This window comes from Passer domesticus, chromosome 7 (genome assembly GCF_036417665.1).
Source record: "Passer domesticus isolate bPasDom1 chromosome 7, bPasDom1.hap1, whole genome shotgun sequence".
Classification (NCBI taxonomy): Eukaryota; Metazoa; Chordata; class Aves; order Passeriformes; family Passeridae; genus Passer; species Passer domesticus.
In genome coordinates this window covers 43,578,410-43,602,527 of record NC_087480.1, presented here as the reverse complement: position 1 = coordinate 43,602,527, position 24,118 = coordinate 43,578,410, and the positions used below count along the sequence as shown (strand labels likewise).

The 24,118-nt window shown below is 37.2% G+C and overlaps 1 long non-coding RNA gene across 16 annotated transcripts in view; it reads left to right on the top strand.

Moving 5' to 3' along the window:
• The window catches only part of LOC135304996 (uncharacterized), a 118,729-nt gene that overhangs the window by 23,717 nt on the left and 70,894 nt on the right, over positions 1 to 24,118 (top strand). The window contains exons 3-4 of one of the 16 annotated variants that reach the window (XR_010366261.1): positions 15,290 to 15,436; positions 17,305 to 20,153. The exons of 10 other annotated variants lie outside the window; for them this stretch is intronic. This is a non-coding gene — a long non-coding RNA (uncharacterized LOC135304996). Of the gene's footprint in view, positions 1 to 3,078; positions 6,615 to 6,963; positions 7,041 to 8,649; positions 9,562 to 15,289; positions 15,437 to 17,304; positions 20,154 to 24,118 lie in introns of those variants that run through there. 5 more of the 16 variants (XR_010366258.1, XR_010366254.1, XR_010366262.1 and 2 more) reach the window with 5 other exon arrangements.

The following is a 24,118-nucleotide window of genomic DNA, read 5'->3' as shown; positions in this document are numbered from 1 at the left end:
TCCCTGAAAATCAGTGTGAATGTGCTCATTAGCCCATGCCATAAAAGGAGCCCACACCTATTCTTGGCTGGAGTTCCAGTGTGCTTCAGCTATACTTGTCCTGGAAGGAGCATGGCTTAGCTTCAAGGGGAGAAGGTGAGGTCTAAAAGGTGAAGGAACATGCTTCCTTCTCTGCAGTGAAATACAGGGGGGAAGTGGTGAATAAGAGGTGCTTGGATTCTGCTGTGTTTTGGGTGGTGAGGAAGCACTGCTGCACAATGGTGCTGTTGGGAGTGAAACCACATCACCAGAAAGTGGCAACCATGGCTGGAGCCCCTTTGGTGGGATGGTGAGGTGTGACTGAACTGTATTAGCACAGTGTAAAAACTCCCTGAAGTGAAGGGGTGGAGAGAATTTCTTTGGTTCTTAACTTTCTCTTCTAATCTCCAGAGAGGTTTTTTTTGTAGCTACACATGTAGTCCTTCATGTAGAAAAGGAAAATTTTAGATGTGATTTTTCTGGATTAAATAGAAGTAGAAAAAAAATCCTGTGACTGGAACAAGAGGGGACTTAAAGTAAGCCCTTTCACTTTTGCATGCTCATAGCATTTTTTTATATTACAGTTTTACTAAATTTCTAATTAATATATGTAACAATAACAAAAGATGCAAAGGATAAATCACTCAAAACAAAAACATTCTGGATTTGTTTGAATAAAATCTTTCAGACTGAGCAAAAAGAAATGTAGAGAGGTTTAAGTTTAAGATAGTGTGCTTTGGTTCTGTTAGTGTCATGGAAAGAAACAAATATAAAAGAAATACCTAATCAAACAGCTTAGCAGTGCATTTGTTTTCATCAAGTTGGTTTGTTATTGAGAAACACTACACAGGAGTGATGCCTGTCAATATAGATAATGTATTTAGTGGCATCCTAAGGAGCTGATTATGAACATCAGAGAAGGGCAGCCCTGCTACTTCCAAATGTAAATTGAGCACTTGGTCCTAAGTGTGTAATCAGATCTAGACAGGTATTGGAGGTCTTAATATACCAAAAGTCCTTAGACTTAAGGACTATGTAGTAGTCCAGTAGTACCAGAAGTTCTTAGTCTTTCTATAGGTATACACTCCTTTCCTGCCACGACTGAGAGCCAGCGCCCTGGAGAAAAATAAAATCCTCCCTTTTCAACTCCTCTTAAAATTCTAGTTACACACTGAGAGCAGTGAGAACCCTTCATTCCCCTGGAGTGAGCCATGAGAATCCCTGCATTTGAGATGAGTTAAGTTTCGTATCATGGTATGAGAAATAAAAGTACCTCAGCTCTAACTCCAGATGCTGCTTTTTCAGTTGCTGGAGAGGTGGCTGCTCAGTGACCTCTCCTGCCATTACCAGTGCATCCTTCCTGAGTGATGGATTGAAAGGTGCACTTTGCAGCTTCACATGTTAAAAAAATTGAAGCAGTTCCAGTCTTTGAATACAGTACCAGTCTGAATGTAAAGAGAAAAGTGAATTATAAAAGATGACTTATGCCACTAAGGTCATCATGGTGAGCAGAGCTGGATGTTCTTTTCATAAACTGGAACACTAAGAGGCACAATGAATAGCCCAGCTCCTGTGTTATACCTGTGTGATTCTGGCAGGGCACTGGTGAAATGAATGCATCATTGTGTGTATGCTAATTCAGTGCAAAACAGAATCTGGACAGTTACATTGGGAGGAACTGATTTATGGGAGCTTCAGATACACCTAGGTGATCTGTGTTTAAAATTTTTATTGGTTTCAAGCTTTTGGATGTTGTGGAGATGGCAGGCTTTATCACCAAGTTGCTATGGATTAAAGAATCCACTTTGAAACACACCCCCCAACATTTTGTTAGGTGTGAGCTCCCATGCATGTGTTCCCACTGCAGTAAGCTGGGTTTTTCTCCATGAATTTACTGTCAGCTTCACACACCTCTGTCTTTTGGGAGCTGAGATTATACAGCTGGTATTTTGGACTTTTGAAAGAGTGAAAGAGTGCACTCTAATCTAGCTCATCAGTGAAGTGGCATGTGAGGAGACTGTGAGGGAATGAATCCTAAATACAGGGAAAATAATGGAGCTGGGTAGGAAGTAGATATTATTTTTAACATGTTGTATATCTTAAAAGAAAACAACACATTTTAAAAATTTGTAATTAAAAAAAGTTTCAAACATCTTTTGGATGGATTCAAAGCTTGAATTTTCAGAAAAATTAAAGACAATTATTTCTTTGTAAGCTTAAGAACATGTTTTTTATATGGCAGATTTTATACAAGCAGTTTCTAAGTGGTGCCTAATGCTCTTGAAAGGTCAATTTTAATTTTCTTCTAAAATTAAAATAAGAATTTTTTGAGGGATACTTTGATTTATGACTATTTGTGTGTCTTGGTTTTGTCGTGCTAATTTTAGTTAAATGTTTGACTCACAGTAGACAATAAATGGACACCTGACTATCATCCTGTTCAGTCTCTGATTTGATAGAACCTTATAATAACCTGTCTCAGCTGCAGCTGCCTGTTGCAGTGACTCACTTGTCTTCTGAGTCTTCCCAGCATGTTAGTTTTGCACTGATGAAATCTGAAAACCTCTCATCTTATCCAAATCTCCCATGCTTTCTAAGATTTTCACTGTAATTTCAGGCTTGGTCTTAGGAGAAGGACTTCATTGTGGTGTGGATGGAGCGGGTTTCTATTAGTTTTCTTCTTTGGAGCTGTGTACATGGGATACTTTTGTTTCTGTCATTGTTTTTCACTTCTTTTGAGCTCTTTGGTAATCCCTGTTGTGCCTTTCACTGAACCTTATGCATCCAAATACATAGTGGGCAGAATCCTACACATTAGCAGTGAATTCAAACAATATAGTTCAGAAAACTCTTAATCATAAAAAAAACCTATATTTTCAGCATGTTATAAATTTGTTTGAGTACATTACTTTAGCATCTTCTTGAATTGGTATTTGAAAAATAAAGGAGACAAATAATACTGAAAAAAAGTATTTTTTGCTATGTTACAGAAACTACGTGTTTTGGTTTATTTAATATTGAGGCTGTTTGTTAGTGGGTAAATTACATGTTTAATTTTAGACACTCAAGGAGGAAGCCAAGGACTGGTTGGAGATGCTGCAAGCCTGTCACTGCACTCCTGTGAGCAGCTGCTCTGATGAGGAAGACACAGATGCTTTAATTCTTCAGGTGTTTTGAACTATTTATCCTATATAAGACTGCTAAGCACCAAAATGGGTTTGGAGATACTTCTGCTTTTTCTAGTATTTGAGAAATAGTGATGGGATAGGACTGACCCTGGAAGCCCTAAGCTTGGGTTCTAATTAAAGAGATTCTTGGATTCCAGTCCAGAGACAAATGACTTGTGCATCTGGTAATTATGTCAGAATTTGAGAGTATGGGCTCCCAGCCCATACCGCTGAAGAGTTTGAATTGCTCCCTGAGCAGCTCTCTACTCCTTTGAGCTGTTTCTTTGTGTACAGTCCTTAACTTAAAACAATTAAAAAGATAAACACAAGGTTGCAAATAACAAAAACTAGTATTCAGAGAAGTAGAAGTTTGCTTAATTTATCTTTGAAGAATGTAGGAATTAGTATAGAAGTATTGATGTCTTTCTGGAGTTAGCTGCAGCAGCTGAAGCCTCCTTGAGGGCCTGCTGAACTTGCTGCTTTAATCTTATAATTACAAATATTGTGAAATTAACATCTAGAATTTGATTGAGTCATCTCATGTTCAGTGCTTTCTCAATGGTCTGGCAGGCTGGTTGGGCTCAGGTTGTGTGAAGGAACCTGTAGTACAAGGACAAATCCACTGTGCTATCATCTGCCTGGAGTGGTATTTTAATGATGGGTTTAGATGATGAACAGATAGGGGGGAAGAAGCATTGAGTATCAAGCAAGGTGGGGTGAATCTAACTGGATTTTATTTTCTGTTGCTCACAGTTGTGGCCCATCTGCTGCTCTCATAAAAAGAATAGGTTGGCTGCTGCAGATGCTTGTGTTGTTGTAATTAACAGTGCAGTGTGATCTGAAGAATTCAGTCAAGTGAAGCAGGACGAGTGCCAGTCAGGCTTGGCTTTTTTGGCTTGCTGACATCTTATTGTAAATGACACTTTCATTAGCTCATTTATTGCACCACTACTTCTATAAGTGATTGTCAACTAGGAGAATATATCAGGCTGTTTACAGCAGCAAGGTGAGTCAGGATTTTTTTAGCCTTCTCCCTTTTTATGAGGAAGACTGACAGTCAGTCCCAGCCAGTATCAGATTGATGGCTGCACTGAAACCATTTCCTGTCACTTCTAAGCTGATGTGGCCCCTGGGTGGCTGGAGGATTGAGAGGGCACAGGAATTGATGGCACTAATTCTCTGGTGGGGTTTATTTCTGCATTTGCAGATAAGTGGCTGTTGACTAGTTTTAGGAGTTATTTTATAACTCATGTTTGAATTACTCAGCTGCTTTTTGCCAGAGGCTTTTTTTCTGTAGTTAATTATAGGATTATAATTGCCAATTAAGTGATAAGCCACAAAAGAGTTTGTATCCGTGAACTGCTGGTGCATGCATTCAGAGCATTGTGCAGCACAAGCAGCATAGGAAGTGACATAGGATGCTTATGGCTGTTTTGTACAAGACCTATTTTTTCTGTGATGTATTGTATATTTTAAAAAGGCAAGATGTGGAAAGGAGGTAGGATTTCTTTGTCGATAGTGCAATTACAAATTATACCAGCAACAAGGGGAGGAACAGAAAGATTTTTACTTTCTTCAACCTCCCAATTCTCCTTCTGTCCCCTGCTCTGAGTCAGTCCTTCCTTCTGGCTTAATTTCAGTTTGGGCCACCTGAGGTTCAGTTCTGTTCAAAGTACTCTGTTAAAGTGGATATGCTATATCATTCTTGGGTTAAATTATAGTGGTAAGAAATGAAAGTAGTAGAGGCATTTTCTTTAAATTGTTCTTTAAAGATCTGTTGCAACAGCTCTAGCTGAGATGCTCCAGAACAAATCAAAATTGACCATTGTCTAGCATCAAAAATAGTGTGATTTAGCTGAAATGCTTATTCTGAATTTGTTTCTTCTCCGAGGCAGCTGAGCAATTTAACTGGAGTATTGCATTGGAGGAACGTGGCATTTCTTGATTGTTTTCATAGCACAAGGTGGGAAAATAGCTTTCCTGTCCTCTAAATGCTTTAGACTTGAAAATGTGTTAATCTGCTTGTTGATCACAAAGAGATGCTTTATCTTGAGAGAAAATGTTAAGGGAAAATTTGTTGTGAGGAAATTGACACAAATGAGTTGCATTTTGTGTGTGTGTACAATAATGAGGGGTAGAGTGAGGAGAAGCTTTGTCATTCAGAAAAGTAGAAATTTTCTTTTCTGCAAGAAAGAAAAATAAGTATGCAACTTTTACTGAGGTGGAACACTTTAGTTGCTTCACTTCATTATGAGCGAAATCAATACTAACAAAGTTAAGTTGCAGTAGTGTGACAATGAATTCACCTCCTGATTTAACAGCCACCCTTCAAAGGCAGGATGCCAAGTGAAATGCCCTCTCTGTGCAGAGTGAAGAAATGTACTTGAAGCAAGAATTTTTTCTTAAGTATGGTGCTGAGTAACTGGTCAAAGGATTGCTACCAGTCCAGTCACAGTGCTAACAATATCCAAATTAGCTGTTATTACAGCTTACTTGTGATAATAATATTATAAATATATACAAACTTTGTCATCTCCACTTTTGGTATTGCCCTTTGTTCCCATGTTACTTTAGCCCCTGGGCTGCATGAGGTAATTTTCCTTGAAAGGAAGAGAAGGTGGTTTTACAATGAATTGTCAGCACAATGAGCCCTTTGCTGAGGAAAATGCCATGATGGTTTCTTCCCCGTGATTTTGCACCTTCTTCAGCTTCTTTTTGTGGGATTGCTGAAGCAGTCTGCTCACTTGCTTTTCTTCCAGTGAATGTAAGTGATGTATTGAAGATCTGTTATTTGTGTACATGATGGCTGTTTGTTCTTTGGTGCTCCAAAACAGGTTTTACCCACCTCCTAAACTTGCATGCATATAGTGACTGTAAATCAATCTTGTGATTTGTTTTTGTAGTTCTGTGGTCTCTGTTGTCGTTCTGTGGCTGCTGTTTCAAAGCCTCTGTTGTAATTTTCTCCCTCTATTTTTGGGCTGGTACCACATCTGTTTTTCTTAGATGTCACTCAGGCTGAGGTTAACTGATGTTCTGAGAGCACAACAAATCTTGTTTCAGTTCTTGGGTCACTGAGAGTTCACTCTAAAAATAAGAGATCCACTAGAAGACACACATAAATAGAGATACAGAGACACAATTCTGTGGTAGGTCCTTGCTACAAATGATCTTCTAGTTATGCCAATATCTTTGCTATGTTATAGAAACTGCAGCAATAAATGATCATATAAAATTGTAGTGGCTAGGCAGTAAGAATTATTATTTGAATATATTGGTGTGATGTATGCTTGGAAAGTAGGATATAAAAAATGAAAAGTCATGTCTGAGGATGTGCATCTGTGGAGTTTATTGAAGGGCATGTGGATGATTTTGCTATGTCAGCCATCTTTATTATGCCTTATGGAAAGTAAGCTGTAAGAAACAATTTGATTCTAGCAATAAATTTTAACTGTCCTTCTGGACTTAATTTCCGTTATTCTGTAATTTTTTTCATTGTGACTTGTCAGAAACAAGCCTTGTAGAAGGAACTCTAACATCATCACTGCATTGGCATGAACGGAGAATTTAGGACAGTAAAATTTTCAGTTTGACTCAGAATAATAAGGTTTTTATCTCCTACAGTTCTTGGCAATTACAGAACACATCCCTTGACAGGGAGAATACTTTTCTGTGGGTTTTTCACTAACATTAATAAATTATTATAAAAAAATCCTTTATTTTCCATTAAACAACATTTTCTAGGCAAAGGTTTAAATGTGGAATTTCTGGTCTTGTCTAGATTTTGTGCATCTGGATTCAATCGAATTCCTATGAAAGGGAATGCAAAAGTATCCAGGAGCTTCAGAGAACAATTGAGTAAGCATTGGAATAAATTAAGAAGGTGGATTTTGAAGGTCATAAACATGTACCTTTTTGAAGCGGTCACAAAGCTTTATTGGCTCTTAGGCCTCTCCTAAACAGCTCAGTTTCACAGATAAATGCTCTCTGCATTAGAACAGTTAAGTCTGAGCCTGGAAAGCTAAGCACAATTTCTGTATTGTAGAATAATGAAGTGGTGTAGTTCCAATTAGATAAGAGTTCCTTATCACCAGGTCCTGAAGCCTGGATTTTAAATCAATATACTGCTGGAGCTGAAAGCAGTGCAGGCCAGTGCATTTTAAATGAGGAACTGGTTTGGAGAACAATATTGATACCACTTACCAAAAAAGTTTAATATAAACACAATTCTACAAAGAGAATGAAAGAGAAATCACAAGTTCTATGACATAAAAAACCCACAAACTCTGTCTACTTTTTGCTTGTCACAGATGTGGTTTTTATTTTTTTGTCTTATCAATCCTATTTTCACTAATCATACAGACCACATGTTTCCTGTGCAGGTGCTGTGGAGTTTGGCCTAAGATTGTTTTCAGGCCAAGAGATTTAGGATGGGGATCTTACCCCATGTGTTTGCAATATTTACATGAATCCCAAGTGAGTTTGAAAGAACTAAAAACTTTATCCATCATGTCAGGGTGTCATATTCCTCCACCCACACAGCTGGACATTGCCACAAAAAGGGTTGTTACTGGAGAACAGCTTCCGTTCTGAGTAAGGTGTAATGGAGTTCTGACTAATAAATGGAGTGTTAGAGCCACAAGATAAAAGGAAAGTTACTAGAACTTAACTTAGAGCTTTCGCATGGGGAAATAGAAAAAATGTAAATGCTAGAGGAAACCGAGAGTTTATATATGCTCTTTTCTAGTGATCTCATCTTAGTTCAGTCACTTTGCATGGGACGACCCAAATGGCCAAAGATGAATCTGGTATTGCCATGAATGCAAACTTGATCTCCTCTTATTTGTGTTTATGTCAGAAGAGAACTTTAATTTTGCTGTTGACTTTGGTTTACATGTATCTGCTCTAGTTAGGAGCATGACTTTTGATGTCTAGGGTGACCTGAGCAAGAGCACTTGGGATGTCAGATGAGCTGTCATAGCAGTGTTGCAGCTCTGCAGAGCTGTGATTCCAGCTGCAAATTTGGCAGATGCCATCAGGATAATGAGCAATAAGGGCTTGTGGCTTTTGATTTCTTGCTGTAGGATACCATACCACTGTGGGAATAATAGCATTAAAAGCCAGCAGGAAACCCTGTGACTCACTATTCCATGTTGCATGGCAGAGGCTATTGTGTTTAAAAACTGATAAATCACATGGGCTGCCAAACCTGGAGCTTGTCTTGGTCACTTGATGTGTTGGGTCACTGGCAGTGAGTTCATGGCTCTTGCTGAATTCCTTTTGATTTGTTCCTGATGCTTCATTATTTCTTTACTGAGCCAATTGCTCTCTGCCATCCTCAGGTGAAGGATAATATTTTATATTTTTAGTGGGGATGAAATAAATAAATGCTTGGTTGGTTTGTTATTTTCAGCTTTCCTGTTTCAAGTTTTGCTTCTAATTTGATTCTGGGCTTTTTTTATTCTAGCAATTATCTAATGACATAAAAGCAGAGTGAGTTGGCATTGGCTCTTGGAAGTCACACAAATTACTTTGGGAAAGGAAAAGGTTGGTGGCAAACAGTGATTTGTTACAAAACTCAACCCTTTGCTGACTAGTGCCAATGTGGAATACTTAAAGGATGTTATGGGAAAAATACTTTTTCAAAGTTGTACCTCACTTAACTCTCCCCCTGCTTCTGTCTTTCAAAACCAAACATTTAACACCAGCAATCTCACCAAAAGCAGAAAAACCTCCCACAAACTCCATGCTCAAAAATTATGTATTTTTAATATTTATATAATCAGCTAGAGTGCCTCATCAGATTTCATAGGGGAAATGAACTTAGTGGGCAAGCAATCAGATGGTTACTGCAAACCAGCAGAGCATTACTGACGCTAGAAGAGGACAGCTGCTTTACTCCCTCTTCTGATGACATGGCAGGTATTTGTCTTGGTATAAGCTGCAGAGAGAAAGATGTGTTTGTCTGGAATTCAACTTATCTATCAGTTTTGAGGAATTATTCACTGATGATGTCCCGTTTCTGGTGTGAGCATTATACCAGTTATTATACCACTATACCAAAAACTTGCACAGAGCTGTGGTGGTGGTGAGGGTCTCTCGTGGGCAGAGGACCCTGTTTTGAGTGGAAGTTGCTGTAACTGTGGGGCCCACCCTTACCCTCAGTTCCATCTGTCTCAACAAGAATTTTGTCGCAGACTTAAAATGAGCCACGATCGCGTCTTGGAATCTGGGACAAATTACTTGATTAAAGGGAGCCACAGTTTGTAAATAGTGTTCAGTGTTGTCAAACAGGCAGCATTTATTAGGCAGACATTTTATTTTCTGAGCAAACTGGAGAGGCAATCTCATGTGCTGCCTGAGGAGTGTGAGAATGCAGCAGGGAGCAGATGGCCGGAGCTGCGTGGGCTCAGGAGCGCTGGTGGGATGGACAGGAGAGAGCTGGGAGACAGCAACCCTGCCTGCCTGGGAATGACCAGCAACTGGAGCTGCAGCATGTTCAGCTCTTGAATAAAACCGCTCACACTGCACGAACAAGAATGGCTTTTGTAGGAAATTTGTGCTCTAAAGCATAGGAATGTAAATTCCTTTACTCTAAAGTAAAGGAATTGAGGCATCCATAGCTGCTGCAAAAGAATAAAAAGCATTATGCCATTATCATGAATTGAGTAAATTTCTTGTGCGTTCACAGAATAGTGAGAATTATTTGGCAGAAAAGATTTCCTTGCCCAAAAAGAAGCTGCACAAAAAGGTGTTATGTTAGTGAGAATAATTTTTTTTATCAGTAATTCAATTTCTTTAGGTAAGTTTTCAAATAAAACATTCTTCTGTGGCATAATTTAATATGATTTCTTCCTATTCATTAACAAGATTTTCAAGCTCAAATACATGCATCTTTCTTACTATTTTACAAAAGTATTTTTTAAAATCTTCAAATGAAAATTATTTTACATGTCAAATTCTTAGAAGAATGGGGAAACCTACTGTTCGTTATTCTTAGTTATGTCTGAAACCCAGAATAATGCAATTACTTGATAAATGTGTTAATTTAGCAATAAATATACTTAGATGAAAAGTCATGACCTACCTTTGTGTAAAACAAAATTAACCTTTTGGCTGAATTACTGTAAAAGTGCTTAAACATCTGATTTGGAGATCAGTCATATTCTGAATATTAAGTAGAAGGGCTTTAACGCTGCAGTTGCTGGTAGATAAAGATTGCAGATATCTGAAAATTCTATACAGATCCTGAGAACAAATTTGGATGGCACTTTTATCACTTTTAGAAAATGGAAAATTATTTTATTATAGATCTGAATTAAATTGACAGCTAAATTGTGAGCTGTAAAACAGGTGTCTCATGGTCAGTATAACAGCAAAGAGTTTCTCTTCAGTCTGACCAGAGTTGAACATTTTCTCATGGTTTTTGTCATCAACTGGAGTGCTAAGAATGGCAGGGCTGTGTTTTTCTGACTTTTGAGGCTCAAGATAAATAGAAAAATGAGATGCTAGATATTATGAGTGAGGCTTGGATTAGTCTCCTACTAATATGCTTTATTCAAGTTGCTGTTGTTATTAGTCCCTGCTAAGGTTTGGAGTAAGTGATTCTGAGTCACAGAATATTGTAGTTTATTTCCATTAATCAGTGTTACACCTATATATATATGCAGGGTCTGAACAATACAAAGGTTTAATGAGGCATGATGTTTACTCTGCATTTTGCAGCAATACTCATCTCTGAAAGAAATGAACTGAAACTTATTTTGGGGGTTACTGATTAATGTGTTTCACTGAATATGCTTTTTTAGTGTCACCTCCCATAGGAGAAAGCTTTTTTCCTGTGGTCAATTGAGTATGGCACAAGGGTAATAACAAGTCTAATGGATGCCGTAAACCACCACTTTTTAATGCATAATGTAATTGAATCAGAACGTAGTGTCTAGACTGATGGAGTCCCTGGTGCTTTAACAACTGAAATTATGATTAGAAAGATCCAGATAATGCTGACTTCTCATTTATTAAGCCTCTATTATACAATTTCTTTTCCACAGCACATTCACTTTTACTTTTGAATTATGTAGTGCCATCTTAAACAGTCTAATATTACACTGGAATAAAATTCAGAGCTTCAAGAGAGCTTTATCATTTCTGTGGAAATACATACAGAATAAATTTGTAGTGGTGCTGTATGACTAATATTTCCTCCAAACAACTCACACATCAAATTCCGCATTTAAAATTGTATTCTTTGGCAGAAAGCTTATTGTGAAACCAGTTCTTCTCTGTTGGCCGTTATTGAACAGAATGAAGAGCAGGAAGTGCCTCTGCATTTTGCGTTGAGTGTGGGTAATAGGGTTTTCTGCAGGCTCTGGGACAGCAGAGCTCTTTTGCTTTTATTGAAAGGACAAAATCCTGAAGACTTTTCAGAATGGAAGTAAATGGGAGATTGTGCTCTTGAGGCTCCACAGATCATCTAACCAGTGAGCTGCACTTGACATATATTGTGCTTTCACTTACAGAGAAAATTTCTATACTACTAGCTGACAAGATTCTTCATATATGTGCTAAAAATAAAAATGGTCTGGTTTTGTAGCTTCCCTTGAAGTGATTCAAATAACTAGTTTTCAAAATGTCTGTAATATAAGCAATTATTTCTACTGTCAAACAAAAATGATGTCCAGATGAAGTTGCTAATGGAGTTTTGGAGAAATGCAAGGCCATGCAGTGGTGGAATTGCTAATGCTGAGTGGCAGGTGTCTACAGGCTCCTGTTACTACAATTATCTGGCTGAGCTCCTCCTGCAGCCAGCCCAGCCCTGGCCAAAATGTACATGTGACACAGCACATGGTTAGTTGTGAGCTGAGCCTCAAACTCCTTCATGTACAACAGGCTTTGGGTTAGGGTCACTACAAGAAGACACACCTCAAAAGACATTAACTAGAATAGCATAAACTGCATAGATAAACTTTTCTCAGTTTTGTATACTGGAAATAAGCGTATGCCAAAGGAGGGAATATGTGCCTACTGAAAACTGGCTAAGTAGCGTGCCTCTCAGTTCTAAGTATTCAAACAGCAACTAGGTGATTGAACTCCTTTCTGTTGTCTTAGACTAGAAGACATGACTTAGAATAGAAGATATGACAGACTAGAAGATATGCCTCCTCAGTCTTTGTGTACTTGGTGGGGCTGTAGTGTGATGAAAATGACTATTGGCCCATGCTGGCTGCCTTTCAAATCAGCAAACTGACTTTGCTGTGGCTTGAGAGCAGTGCAAGAGTTTGGATTGATGTGGTAAGAACTGCTGTACCTTGAAGGGCATCAGGCTGCAGAGTCAGTGGACAGTGCTTAACGTTTGAGAGATGGAGAAAAACTGTGGGAGTCTCCATGTGCCAGAGCACAAACATTTATAGTGAATTGACAATAAAGTCCAATATGAAAAATCTATAGCCCTGAGAACATGGACTTAAGCTAGTACCTCTTGGTGTTATGTATTCTTGGAGAATTTGGCATAATGGGCAGAGGCTGAAACTTCCTTTTTAAATCTTAAACCTTTGGGATTTTAGTCTTTATTCAAGAAGTTACTTTCATCATCTCAGTGGTTATAAGACCCATGGTCCAGTGAATCAAGCATCTATGTTCAAATGAAAGTCACCAAAAATTGCATGAACATTTGACATAGCTGCAATATACAAGAAAGCTGTAATGGAAAATGCTACGAAGTGCAGCTGATAGATTCATAGTTAATGTCCTAGCATTAGCACTTTCCTTCATATCTGATAAGCATGTTCTGTTAATGAAATCTCTATTTGTACACTTAAGAATGCTTTCATCAGCACTGTGGGCCAAGCAAGATTTTTCTGGAGATGCTAAAATTCCTAAGGAGCTCTGTACTGACAACAAAAGCAGAAAGCGAGGATTTGATGCAAATTGAGGCTGACAGAAACTGCCCTTTATCTGATGGAATTGTCTGAGAATGTGGAGGTCGCTTAATTTTCAGTCTCGGATTCAGAGCAGCTTCTTCTCTAACAGAATGATACAGAGATTCTGGGTATATGTATGTTCTGTTTCTATCATTAATGCTGTTGAGATTAGCAGGCCATATCTTCCAGAACTGAATGAAAAGGATAAGTATCAGGTATGCTCTGGAAATATTTGTGCTGTACCACTCTATTCATAGACGTCTGGAAGCTTGTGATTTAAGGCTCCAATTCCAATTATACTAGATGTCACAGAAATAACACAGAAATGTAGTATGAAAAATAAAGCAGAACACTCCTTTGCTTCAATAGAGCAATGTTTTGTGAATGAGAGTCTTCATTTTAACTGATGTGAATGACTCAGGCTGCAACAGCCCTGTGCCAAAAGCAATCAGCCACATAGCTTGGTGAGTGCTCTGATAAATTGCTTTTGCTGGCAGTAGTTTTGTAACTTCAAATGAGTATTAACCAAATGACAGTCTTAATTTTTCAAGTGCTAGCTGGAAATAAAGGTTTTTAACTCTGTTGCGTGTTCAGTACACAAAACACTAGGATTTCAGTATGGGGTGTGCGTGTGTACACAAATAGATTCGCAAAATCACTTCTTAGTACATTAGGGGCTGTAAATCCCTCTCCATGGGCTCCAACACCAGCATCACCATAGCACAGATGTTGCTGACTGTTTTCTTTTCTATGAATTGTTATACATTATGGAATATCTTGGGAGTTTTTTTTTTGCTGTCCACAGTGTTCATCCCAAGTTGTTCCTGCTGTAAAATCTTGTTTGTTGTTGCTTCTCAGCAGCCTTTTTCCCCCTTGTAGTGACAAAATTCCCTGAAGTCAGCTATCACAAGGGTAGGGTAAGTTTTATCTACAAGGAAACATATATGCCCTTGGTGAGATTGCTTGTGGCTTTCTAGGCCTCTGGAGTCTTAAATTTTTAATTAAACACAGGTGGAAAAAATGAGTATTCCTCCACATCTATGACAAATGAACGACCTCATGCTTGTGCTGCAATCCCTATTGGCCCAATTAGCACCCTACAGTCCAGCACCTTTGTTTTTCCCTAATGACTCTTACCTGAGATGGGCTTTTGCAATGGGACATGTTAGGCTTTTCCACAGGAGAGTTTGAGTAATAATCCTGAGGGTCTGGCAAGTTCCCATCTGAGGTGTTGTGTGGGAGAAGATGGGAAGCATCTCTAGGGCTCTACTGTTTCCCTCCTTTTCATTGAAAGAGAGGAGACCAGTTTGTGTACAGCTAAACTACAACCTCTTTTCTGGTTCAGTGAGGCTGGCTTTTTATCTTACCTCCACACTCATTCTAATAAAATTCTCCAAGTGTCTTTTCAGGTGTCAACCCAAGCACGGGTTGTCTGCCTCTCATCCTGTGGGATGAGGCATATGAACTAGAACAGTGGAAGGAAAAAACCTAGTGTTTAAAATGCATGTGCTTAATTTTACTGCATCATATTTGTTTGGAATTGTACCAGTGCACATGGGTTTACACATTACCTGTGTTGATTGACCTTTTAAAACAATGTCAGTAACATTTAGCTTACAGGAAATGAGGGGAGCCAAACCAGAGTATTTTATTAGATTCTACAGTGTTTCCTGCTGTGTTGATTTTTCTGGTGCCCAGAGACTTCACAGCCATCCCTTCATTCTCAAGAGAGGGATTCTCAAGAGAGGGATGCATTTTTGTACATTCTTTCCTGACTGCAGTAAGCCTGTGAAGTTAGTATATATTCTCAACTATAACGGGGAAAAAGGGAAGAAAATAGTGAGGAAAAAACACAATGCCAGTATGCCTGATGCTCATTCTGGAAGTTGCATGGGGCACTTGTATAAATACTGAGTTTATTTTGCTCTAAGACACAATGGGAACAAGGTTACAATCTCCAGCAAGCTGAGAAGCAAATTTCCTTTAAAGTTCTACTGAGCAACACTGGGGTTTTCTTAATGTTCACTGCACTGTTCAGGCAGCAAACTTATGTTTATAAGTTAACACAAACATACAGAAAAATGTGTCTTTTTGACACTAATATTAGAAATTTAATACTAATTCTTTCAGCATGTTGGTTATGCTTAAAGTAGTAATAAGGAATGTCTGCAATATTCCTATTAACAGTGCTGAGATTTCAACTCATTGCTGATGAGATGCCTGATGATAGCATTGCTTAGTATAGTAAAAAAAAAGTCTGAGAAGTGGAAAAATAATCAACCCTGTCAATCATGTCACATCATAAGCCATCTCAGGAGATAGTAAGTAAATAAGGTGGGTTATAAATGCTACGTATCATTAAATTCATTAGGTGATCTTAAATGGTTGACTTATGTTCTCATGATTTCTAAATTGTAGTAATAAAAAAAGGTATAAGATCATATTCAAGACCTGCTTTGAATTAAGCCTAAGAAGCACCTTTGAAGTTGACAGCCTTAATTGTATATGTGGTGTTTTGCAACTGTTTAAGTATTCTGGTTGACTGTAGCTACAGATTTTAAACTTAAGATCTTGAAGTGCATGCAAAACCAGTAAATTGCAGGTATCATTGTTTACATGGGTCTTGTCTCCTTTTATTTGAGTAGTGAAGTTTCTTATAACTCACTCAGTGAACTTTATAATAGATGATGTTTCTAGAGATGACTAATGACAGAAACTCTGAACATTTTGGAGTCTTTTCACAGACAAACCTGTTTGGTTTTGTGTGTATGAATTTAGTGTAATCTTGGGGTTGTGAAAATCAATCCCTAGTTGTATGAGAACTGGAGACAAACAGCATATATCTAGCTATAAAACAAAATTATTTGTTCAGCCTGAATTATTTGTGTTCAATAGCATTTATTTTTGAAGTGAATATGTTCAGTTTCTTAGAATGTGGCACAAGGCCTTCTTTGTAATGTAAATTAAATTTGACTGAAGGTTCTGTAGAGACCATAACTATTTGACAGTGATCTAAGGCATCTTGAAATGAAACAACAGAGATGACATAAAAAGCAAACACCTATGTTTTCTGTGTTTGGAAAAGACTTCCAAGCTAGATATACTTAGAAGTAGAATATTTTTACGGTTCCTTCCAACCTAAACCTTTCAGTGTTCCAATTCTTTGCTGTATTAATTTGCTGAGTATTAAGAAGGATATCACATCCTTTTTTTCAGTATTTTTATTAGGATTGATTTTCTTTAGAAGTTCTATGTTGTCTGACTTCAGCACCCAGTTTTTTTTTCATGTAAAACTATGCCAATATTAAGTAGTGACTGAGATGGGAAAAAACTTAATGTGACCCCTTTCCCTTTTTTCTTGTCTATATTTGTATTTTTTTAGTAATTTACATCTCAAAGTATACTGTCTACCGCAGAAACTGATTAAAAAGAGTTAAAATTTTGGAAATAATAGAATAACAATAAATTGTAAAGGAAATGAAATAGCTGATTTCATTCTTGGGCTCTGCTAAGTCATCAGCCTAAGCTAGAGCACTCCTAGTGATGCTTATGCTGATGATGGGTGATTGGCATTTAATGTATCAGCAAGTGATTTTGAGGAGAAGAACAGTGTACCTGTAAAAAATTACTGTTCTGCCTGAAAAATAGTGTTTGCAGCAGCAGTGTTGTTGGCAGCCTATTAAGGTTATACAAATGTAATGCAAACCCATATTCAAACACTGGCAGGGTGGGAAACAAAAGAATGAGGAGCTTTACTGTGTGATGCCATGATCATCTGGGGAAAACCAAATCATCCTTGGATGATTCTGTTGCAGCTCAGCCATAGGCTATCAGAGCAGGCAAATGCTGAGAACAGTAATATCTCTGTATTTGGCAGCTGGCTTTAACACTATCAAACCTCAAACTTCCTTTTGGAGAATGGCAGTTTCCCCTTTTCCCACCAGTAACAAATTTAAGAGTGTGGAGGATAATGCTGTCATTATGTTCTGCAGATAATTGAGACTAAAGTGTGGAAATGAGAAACTCAGTATGACACTTCAATTAGCCAAGGGTCCTGGAGTCCCAGGGGAGATTTTATGAACAATTATCTATCAGAGAACACATGGAAACAGCATGCAACATCAGACTTCGCTTCTTACTTTTAATATATCATCCAATCAGTTTACTGAGAAAGTAGATTTTCTTCTATTTTCTCTCAACAGGTGAAGCCTCTAAAGCAAGGAATAAGTTATAACGCAAACATGGCATTAGTTGGTGACTAGAGGATTAATTGTAAAAATCAATTATGTTTAACACCTGAAAAGATGAAAAAAACCTCAAATAACCTGACCCAGAGTAGAACTATAAGAAATGCTTTGGAAAAGGAAGAGGCAGGCAAGACAAGCCTCAAGAGGTTCTGAGGTGAAAGGCAAAATACTAAAACAGAAAAAAGGGAAGCCACCACATATGAATGCTTTTCCTCAGGAAAGAGCAAGATAGTAGATTTATAGTCTGAGCATGAGGCTTCCAGAGCCACTTGTAGACCAAAGGACCATATCCTGCACTAGATCTCTTCCCAGATTTTGCCCTGCAACTTAGTGTGAGTCCTGGTTGTTTCTTGCTCCCTCCCCCTTTACCCACTGGCTTTTCCTTCACAGCAAGTGAAAAATTTCTCCTTTTTGTTTGTTGTTTTCCCAGGCATAGCTCTTTTGATAAATTCTGCTTTGTAACAATGTCCAGATCAAGTTCCCAAGCATCATAATATTTGTTTTTAAGAAGTGTGATTTGTTTGAAGTTTTTTATACTTTTACTGCAGTAGGTGCCTACAAATACAGTGGAAGAAAATGAGATGTCAGTTTTTTTGTAAAGCTATTTGTCAGGAGAAAGATTTATTTTTCAGAAAGATGGATAGCTGAATACACTTGTAAAAGGAAAACTGAATTCTATGGGGACATTAAAGGCTGTCTGTGGCTCCCAGAAAATGGAATCTGGGAATAAAGTTTTTTGAAGGCCTGCACTCGTATTTTGGCTTCTACTGAAAACTATACCAAATTGTGATATATCTGTTAAAATACATTTTCATGGTGCAGCTGAAGTATAAGGAGTTTTTAAAAGAGAATTGTGAAGAAAAGAACATTTAGCTTTCAGCTGTATAATATGAACACATTGTGGTGTTTGTTAATGTGATGGCTGTGTCAGGTCATCTCCCTTGGGATGGTGCAGAGGCAAACTTTTATGTGAGAATGGACAAACTATTAAAGATGAGGAAAAAAATAAGTCTCATATTGAAGAAGAAAAGCAAGTGGAAATAATGTCTCAAATGTCTTAAAAATTAGAGCAAAATAAGCAAGACAACCTTTCCAAGTGCTTGATTTATGATGGTGCAGTGGTGATAGAGTTGACTGCCACATCCTTTAGGCACCACATGCAGTCCTGCTCTGTCCTCCTCAGCTGCCCGTGTAATGTTTTGCAGTCTGTTCACCTGGGAGAGCAGAAAAGATGGGATACCTGGGGCTGGCTTCTTTATTTAAAGTGCTTTGTACTATATATTCAGTTTATGAAAGTTGCTAGTAAAGCATGCTAGTAATCCATTGCACTTAAAGAAAAAGATTCTGAAACAAATATATATGAGAAAAAAACCCCAAGGCTTGAAAGCAGTAGTATGAAATGATACAAGTTAACTTACAGCAGAATAGATGACATTTAAGGGGACAGATCACTGTTTGCATCAGAACCAAACTAGGTGTAAGCTGATATTACTGGTTTAATTATTCTTTGCATAGGATTTTCATTTATTGTTGATTTGTGTTCTTACTATTAGAAATAGTTGATCTTCTCAGAATAGTTAAACATGAATTCAGTTTAAATATTTTTGTCTGGAAATGGCTATTGATTTCTAGGGATCTATTTATAATTTAGAGGTACTTTCCAGACAGCTCAGCCAATACATTTGCATGATTAAGTTGTTTGGGAGCTGCTCATTTTGAATTTTCATGGTGTGTGACTAGTGACTTAACTCATGCATTATTGCTTTTATTCCAATTTTCAGCAGCAAGATTTTAAGAAGCAGGAGAATAAATAGCAGAAAGTTTATAATATGTACATAGAACATATTTCCATGTGAATCTTGGGTGCCATCTTTGAAAAATTCTGGGTTCAATGTTTCTGTGAATAAACTCAGGCACGTAAAACAACTAACACAGAGCAAATGAATAAAGTTTCATATATGTGAAAAACTTGAAAAGGTACCTGAGGAATTGTTTTCCCCAGATATATGGTGAGATGGGGCATGTCAAATGCTTAATGTGTATGTTTGTATCAGTTTTGTGTATCAATATTCCCTATATACTTGTTACAAAAATTGTAGAGCTGTTAGTGACTGAAACTACTGGACTGAGTGTAGATTAGTGAATGTTAGATTTTTCCTTGTTTAATTCTGTCTAAAATAAAGTACATTAAAATATTTCAGAGAAATAGAATTAAATAGCCTCTGAAATTGTATGTTTACCTTCAAAAATCCTCAGACTGTTTAAATACTTTTTCTTTAAATAGCATCTGAAAAAGATGTGTTTATTACCTTTTGGTTTTCAAATCTGTTTTGTTATCTCAGGCAGGCCACGCTGGCACCAAATTCTTACATCTCTGTGTAGGAGTCTGAGGAAGAAATATTAAAATGGAACAAAATTTTTCAAACTGGTTAATGAGTTACTTCAGAGTCATCCTTATACTTGCTGGTGGATGCTGGCAGAGTGAAGTTGCAGTGGGAGTATTGTTTATCTGTTTATTTGTTCTAACAATTATATGTAAATATAGAAAAATACTCTTTCTGTTTACTTTTAGCTAATATTTTTAAAATAATATCGTAATGTTAATACAAGTGATCAGTAATGGACTTCTTTATAGGAATTAATTGCTGCCAAGAGATTTATTTCAGGTGATATTCTGTTCATTGGCTTAAGCAGCTGATGAAGTTTGTGAAGAAAGAGTCTAACAGCTCAGTGTTAGTCTGGGGTTCTGATGGGTAACAAGCTTTAATGCCAGCTTTGTCCCATTTGCTTTGTGCTAGTGTTATTACTGAGGTCAATGGATTAAAAAATAAAAATGTAGAAACTGTGAACTGTACAGACTTTTGTCTCAATGGATTGCTTTTTGCAGATATATGAGACCATATTTATTCTTTAGTCATGTTTATGGAACTTCCTGAATATCATGGGGATAGTGCTGGATATACTTCAAGTAGGAATTAAAACCATGTATTTTCATTGTCTGAAAAGGAAGGCTCCCTTCCTTTCTCTAGTGTATTCTGTAATGAAGTATTAGACAAAGAAAATAATATCCATGCTGCATAGGTCTCACTTTGCTCCCATTTGAGTCAATAGTAAATCTGTTACTGAATTTAATGAGGGTCACCTGGGACAAAACAATGCCTGAAAAAAAAAAGTTTTTTAGGCAATTTAATAAGAAACTGTAATAGCATGTTGAAATAAAGCAATTATTTTGGTGGCCACAAGTGGAAGTTACTGCTAATATGTGCAGGTTTTAGAATGGGTTTATCCCACTTGTGCAAAATTAGGCATCTAATCAAGGGTTGTCATCTGGACTTCCTTCTGATGCCATAGCGAAGCTGGGAACCCTGAGTGGGTCAAGGATAATTCTCCTTTCTTCATCCCAAGAAAATCCCCTTACAAAAGTGTTGATGCTGTTTTGTTTAGCTGAAATCCTAATTTGTAAGTATGAAGAACTTACCTATAGCCACAATGCAGTTGTGAGTTAAAAAGGTCTGCAAGAATATTTAGACTGGAACTGATGCTTTAAGGCAATTACTACTGTAGACTGAGGTGTAATGTTTTACAAACAGTATTAGTATTAACTATTTTCTTTTGTAAACCCATTAATTTCTTTGGGAGTAAATATTATTCAGTGATTAGCCTCTACAAAAATGATGTGTATCAGAGTAACAAAATGAGCAGTAGAAGGCAGTGTTTGTCCTTACGCTGTCCAGTGAGGGTTTGGACCAGTGTGATGAGTACAGTAGATTATGCTGAAGGGAAATGGATGCTTTTACCTAAAGGTTAGGAATAAATACTGATGCATATTGTGATTAACTACAGTAGATTGCAGTAAGAACAGTAACTTGAATCGTGTGATACATTAAGCCAGACACTGATGCAAAGCAGAAGTAGGAGATCATGATTTGCTTTCTCAGAAAAGTGGAGTCAATTGGCATCAAATGCCCTTAAGCACTGGAGGTGCAATTTGTCTGATAGTAACCTATAAGAAATAATTGTTAGATAAAAATGGCAGCACACAACTTGGAAAATAAAATGATTCTGTACAGTCAGACACAGGATGAAGTGGCTCTTAGGAAGCCATAGTGGTTCATATTTACAGTGTTCTTCACTCTCCTTCCCAATGCTGCTTCTGTCTGTGAGCATGTAAAAGTCCTATTCTTTTTACTGCCATTTATTACAGGATCCTGCAAAAAAGAAGAAAGTACAGTAAGGAAAATCCATTGTCTTGTTTTTAGTAATATCCTTATTTCTTCAACAGTTTTTTATGGCTTTTTTTACTGGTTCCTTTTTCTCTAAATATATAGGGTCCTGTAATAAATGTCTGAGGATAATACAGGCACTATTGAAAATCACACAGTTTTTTTTCTTTAGAATTTCTTTTTCTCCTTGATTAAGAGATCCTGTGATCAAACTCTGCTCAGGTAAACAGTACAACACTGTGGACACAGCATACGAGTCGTGCAGTCAACTTGTATTGATCTGTACCCATCCATCTATCACTGTACTGTGTGTGATTCGTGTAACTCCAGGAACTGCAGGGGTGGTGTATTGTGAAGAGAAGGAAAAGCAGCCCCTTTTGTTTGTAGAGAATACAACAGTCAAGAGCAATGAAATGGCATGTTCAGCCTGTTCTGGAAACAAGGACTGTCTGATTCATTGCCGTTTCTTGCACACCTATTTGAACCTACTATGATTATTCCAGTTAGCACTCTCAGTATGTGGTGGTGATTTTTCTGGTATAAAAGTTGGCCTTTGTTATGGTTTTTCATCACAATGAAGAGGTTCTTTCTTTTTTTTGTTCCCAGTGGCTGTTTTGAGGCTGGGTTATTTTCTACAATCTGTACAATGTTCACGTTTATTTCCTTCTGCATCTTCTGCATATTCTTCATATTGATCACTTGTGTGACAGTTCTTTTAATTTGTTATTTGACTCATATGTCAACAGATTTTTAAATTATGCAAATATCTTACCTTAGCTTTGGTTGGTAATAGAAGAGGTAAGATTTTTTCATCCTTGCTGTTTTATCACACTGATATCTTTCCACTGTGGTTGTTTCATGTTGCCCTAATAGATCCTTTTAATTTTGAGCTCTGGTACACAAGAATTCTTTTAATGATCAGAAGTGCTCTCGTGTTGATCTTTTATTGGTTTCCAGTCAGATGATAGTTCAAAATTTTTTTGATTCTCTGAATTTGTGACACTGGTTTCATTTGGAAAGTTGGTGTCAGCAGAAGTTCCACTAAACTGGTGCTACTGGTTATTTTCAAGTCTCCGGTGCTACTCCTCTGAACACTTTGTAGAATACATGATCAATACACTGCTTGAATGCAATGATGTATTTGGATTGGAAATACTCCCAGAATTCAGTTCTGATGTTCCTTTTCCATCCTTACAAAACACAGATGTTCTCCAACTGCATTGTGTCTATGGCACAGACTCTGGTACTGCATTTCCTTAGCATTAGTGTCTGACAGAAGGCAGCAGGGAGATTTCAGTAATGTTTGATTCTAAATTTTGCATTATGTGCTGGTTCAAGCAGAATCATTGGAAAACGCAGTTTGACTAAACCCAAACTAATGATAGGATTATGTAAAAAAAGTCAAAATAGATGCTGAAAATGGTTTAATTTTGATGTTACTGAAATGTTTATTTTTTTGTCCATCTTAATCCCTCTTTTGCTTTCATTTCTATTCCAAAACTTTCGTTAGTATACTACTCATTACACCTTCCACAGGTTTGTTATTGTAGCCGTATCCAATATCTGAAATTCACTAGGTTTTTCAGTGTTATTGATGGATAATGCTCCAATGTCAGAAAAAACTGATTTATATTAGTGTGTGTGTTAAAAACTTCCAGTTCTAGTTCAAACCAAAATGAAATTACAGCATGTAAATATTTCTGGAAAATGTAAATGGCTGTTTATGAGATTTGTAATGGAATGTTACATTATAAGGCCAGGACTATTTCTGATTTAAGTGTTTATTCTGCTAGTTTGACATTGTGTCTGGTTTTAGGGAGCTTGTGAATCAAATGGCTTTATATAATATTAGAGAGATGATCTATATTTAAGAAGATAAAGCAAAACATTGAGTTCATAGGGAATTGCTGCTTTGCAGAACTTCAGAGAAATGTGACCATGTCTTAATGCACAGGTTCTTGTGAAGTCTTGGGTAAACTTGAAATGTTTGTCCTGGATTTTACTTTAATTTTGCATATATTTCTCACTTTGAAAAAATACCTATTAGTCCAGCTGTCATGGAATTGGAGAAACAGTCACCATAAATGCTATTTCCGTGTAGAATTAGTCTTACAGTTAAGAATTACTTTAAAACAGAGCTTTTAGACAATTAACAACCTGTGGGGAAAGTGGACAGACATAGACAAAGCAAATTACTCTCAAGTAAGGCAGCGATATCAGTGTTGCACTCTTATACCTATGCCTTAAATATTTGCTTGATTTGTTTTTTTGGTTATTCATTATTTGCTATTCAGTGTTCATAGTTTGTTTTTCTCTTGTTCAAACCCTTTTAGTCATTCAATAAGAGCAGTAGAAACATTGTTTTTTTTAATTAAGTTGGCCAAACATTTCAGACATAGAAAAGAGTAGTGTGGTACTGAGGCAAAGATTCTACAAATATCCCAAAGACTCAAAATTGTTGACATAAAATATTCAGCAAATGCTTGCAGGTAATGAATGTTTGAATAAAATGATGGTCATTTCCTAGAGAATTTGTGATAGGAGAG